Here is a 4,303-nt window from a genome sequence, read left to right on the forward strand (position 1 = left end):
GGACATTGGGGCAAAGACTGAAGATCAGGAACCTTACACCACCACCTCTCATCTCATTGCCAGCTAAATACAGACAATGAAAATTTCAGCCATCACCAAAACTCGAACCGGATTACCTCTGAGTCGAGTGTCACCGCGCAAGCGTGTGTACAGACCTCGGCTTAAGTTTTAAATAGCGTCAGGATGTTTGTAGAGCGTCCGATGCTATGCACGTTCAATATTTTCGAAAAGGAGATAAAATCATTAATCATAAACGTAATTAGAAAAACATACCCCTAGGTTGTATGTGCCCACATGTAAAACATATACCCTTGTAAAATCCGATGATCTGAGGAAAATAAAAAAGTTTTAATCCTGTGTGTAAGTGGAAATTTACCCGAAGTTTCACAGTATTGTAAAAACGGATTAATCTTTCTGAAATATCCTACATTGACGTGGCGTTTTCTCCTACAACTGTTGTTTTCGACCTCGACCAGTGTCTTTACGTTGTGTACTGTCTGCCATCGGGTTCCCCTAAATGGCAGGTAGCACCCCATAACAGCCACGCTATGAGGGAAACAAACCAACAGCCAAACAGGCGAAGACATCAAGTAAACACGCCGAATATTACAGTCGATTAATAGGAACCTTTCCTTACAGAGGTCGCCGTGACATATCCGGCCACGGATTCCAACGCCGGGTTTCTATTGGCTCCAGCTCACTATATAGGCCCGGCCGGTCGAAGGCAGACCAGTCTTCGTCCGCTGCTAATGGCAACCTCTATAGCAGAGTCTCCGAAAAGATATCACCGAAGCCATTGTACTGCACCACCGATCGAAGTACCAGCCGACCGAGAGGAACCACATCTCCGGCTAGATCGACGGACGTCTACATACATTGTACAGCCAGCTATTGTATTGTAGAAGAAGTTGCGTTCAATAAACTGTTGGAGAACACAACACGTTGCGATACGAGGACGTGCCGAAAAATATTGTCCCCGAATTTTTTGTTCTCCATATCGGTTGAGGTATTACATGTAATGCAGATAACTCAGTCGAATTTCCCACTTCGCTGACGCAAATTGCAACCCTTTACAGCTCGAGGGCTCCGCAGCGTAGCGCGTAACGTGGTGATGTGTGACGTAACTACGTCGATATGTTGGAAACATCGTGCTGTAATCGAGTTTCTCACCGCAGGAAACGTCACTCCAATTGAAATCCATAGAAGAACGAAAGCTGTGTACGGTAATGATTATGTCGACATCAGTAATGTGGCGCGATGGGTTGTTCCTGATCTTAACGAAGGAAACGGTAGTTCTAACCTCAACGCGTGCGACAGAGCTCGTAGCGGACGACTGTGTACGGCAACCAACGAGACTCGTCGGAATCGTGTCGATGAACTCAGCAGAGAAAATCGTTAGATAACACAGGTAAGCGTGGCATATTACGAGAGCGTGCTCAGGCCATCATTGCAGAACTGCTGTACTGAAAACTGTGTGTACGGTGGGTGCTCACTCCTGACATGAAACAGAGCAGACTGGACAACATTCAACAACTTCTTTCGCGTTTTCACTATGCGGGTGCTCTTTTCCTTAACAACATTGCGACAGGTGATGAAAGCTTGGTTCGCCATTTCGACCTCGAAAACAAAAGAGCATCAGTGGAGTTCTGCCACATAGGCTCACTGGAGCGGAGAGAGTTCAAGACCGTGCCACCAGCAGGCAAAGTCACGCTCACAGAATTGTGTCACGCTCAAAGTGTGGTGCATTTGGAATTCATGCCTAAACGCACTACTATAAACTCTTCGAAGTACTGTGAGGGCCTCAGAAATCTGAAAGCATGAATTCGAAGAGTTCGTCCACACAGGGAGCACCTTCTCCTTCAGCATGACAGTGACGGACTACACAAGAGCGCTGCGACATCTACAACAATCTGACGACTTGGGTTCACTGTCATTGATCAGTCTCCTACAGCCCCGGTTGGTGAAACGGTGCAAGCAGAAGTGAGGTTGTGGTTCTGTTAACAAAGTCAGACATTCTACAGTGACGGTATCAGCAAAGTGGGCTCTCTTTGGGAGCACTGTCTTCGTCGCCAGGATGACTATGTTGAGAAATAGATACGTAGATATGAAGAGAAAAATAAAAATGTAGAATGTTAATAAAATTTTTAAAAGCTTTAAGGTTTTTCATATACAAAATTCGAAGGCAGTACTTTTCAGCAAGACCTCGTACATTTCATGAAAATAGACCATCTCAGTGGTAGTTTCGTCTCCAATGATTTCGTTCTAAACAGTACGTTAAAGCCTAAACTTGCTTCCTTCTTTCTTTCATTGGCAGTGGATTTGCATGTACTATCGGTATATTGTTAACAGCCTTGCCGCAGTGGTAACACCGGTTCCCGTCAGGTCACCGAAGTTAAGCGCTGTCGGGCTGGGCTAGAACTTGGATGGGTGACCCTCCGGTCTGCCGAGCGCTGTTTACAAGCAGGGTGCACTCAGCCCTTGTGAGGCAAACTGAGAAGCTACTTGATTGAGAAGTAGCGGCTCCGGTCTCGCAAACTGACATACGGCCGGGAGAGCAGCGTGATTACCACATGCCCCTCCATATCCACATCCAGTGACGTCTGCGGCCTCAGGATGACACGGCGGCCGGTCGGTACCGTTGGGCCTTCCTGGCCTGTTAGGTAGGTGTTTAGTTATCGCTATATTATTGCGTTTCACCAGGAGAGAAAAACTGTGGAGCTCATGCAAAGGCTCACGGAAATGTTTCGGTCAGTGGAAGGATGGAACGTAGACACCTGTGGAGTCAAACGTGCCCTGATCGGAATGTGTGCACCACGAATTTTTTTAGTGTACAGACTTGAAGCATAAATCTCCTTGATTTTGTGTCAGATCCAGAAAACTACATTTTGTACTAGAATGCAGGTTGAAGGCACCCAGCACTTTTGTTGTAGTAGAACACTTTTGGGAGGGTTCAAACGGTTCAAGTGGCTCTGAGCACTATGAGACTTAAGATCTGAGGTCATCAGTCCCCTACAAATTAGAACTACTTAAACCTAACTAACCTAAGGACATCACACACATCCATGCCCGAGGCAGGATTTGAACCTGCGACCGTAGCGGTCGCGCGGTTCCAGACTGAAGCGCCTAGAACTGCTCGGTCACACCGGCCGGCTGTCGGGAGGGTCACGGGCACCAGAAGCACTAGTAATGTGAAGCAAGTTTCGACCCTTATGTGATGTAGAGTATTATCGCGGGTACGCTGACGCATGGATTTTGAGTTCTTGGAACAATAATCCGGCAACATATCCGCGGGAACAAACGCTAGCAAAATATGAGAGGTTATTTATTTAGTATTTACATTCTTCATATACAGGGTGTCCAGAAAAGGGCTCCCTGATTTCAAAATTAAATATCTCGAAAACAAAGATCGATAGAGGAGTGCAGTAAACGGTATGTTTATTGTGAAAGCTGTAAGAAGTTTATACAGCAGTTTGAAATAATTGTTACAAAATCTGCTAACAGATGGCGCTGTACGCTGTACAGCTCATATCAGCATACATAAGTGAAATAATCGTATGAAAACAATCTTGGCAAACAATCACATCACAATGTTTTCAAAATGTTCACCATTGGCACTACAGAGGTGGCGCAAACGAAGAATGAAATTCGCCATTATATTTCGTAATGTCTCAACCGAAATGGATTCACATGCCACAGAGATCGCCGAATCAAGCTCGTACAGCGTGGCGGGATGCTTCGGGTAGACCATGTCTTTCACTGTGCCCCACAAAAAGAAGTCACAGGGAGTCAAATCCGGCGAATATGGAGGCCAATACATGCCTGCACCAGTAAATTTGGGATATTCCAAAGTAATGACTCGATTCCCGAAGTATTCCTCAAGAAAGCGAAACACTTGTTCGGTCCGATGTGGTCGGGCTCCATCTTGCATAAACCATTCAGTACCTGGTCGATCCTAAAACGCTTGCTGTGTGGCGACAAATTGTTCCAAAATTGCAACGTAACGTGCACCAGTGACCGTTCCTCGAATGAAAAAAGGGCCAATAATGCCTCTGCTGCATACTGCAGCCCACACAGTAACTTTAGGAGAATACAGGGGTTTCGCTTCACACCAATATGGCTTTTCGGAACCCCAAAATTCGCCAGTTCTGCTTATTCACGTATCCATTCAGGTGGAAGTGTGCTTCATCTGTAAACCAGATGCAGCCGACATCAAATCATTCACTATCAATCAATGTGAGCATCTGATTAGCAAAGGCAACCCTTTGTTGCACAGCTCGTACGGGTATGGCCTGGTGCGTTTGAA

At 46.0% G+C, this 4,303-nt stretch overlaps 1 pseudogene; it reads left to right on the top strand.

Moving 5' to 3' along the window:
- Positions 1-2,341: 2,341 nt before the first annotated feature.
- Positions 2,342-2,459, top strand: LOC126238417 (5S ribosomal RNA; annotated as a pseudogene).
- Positions 2,460-4,303: the final 1,844 nt, after the last annotated feature.

Source organism: Schistocerca nitens, chromosome 2, assembly GCF_023898315.1.
Source record: "Schistocerca nitens isolate TAMUIC-IGC-003100 chromosome 2, iqSchNite1.1, whole genome shotgun sequence".
In the NCBI taxonomy this organism is placed as follows: Eukaryota; Metazoa; Arthropoda; class Insecta; order Orthoptera; family Acrididae; genus Schistocerca; species Schistocerca nitens.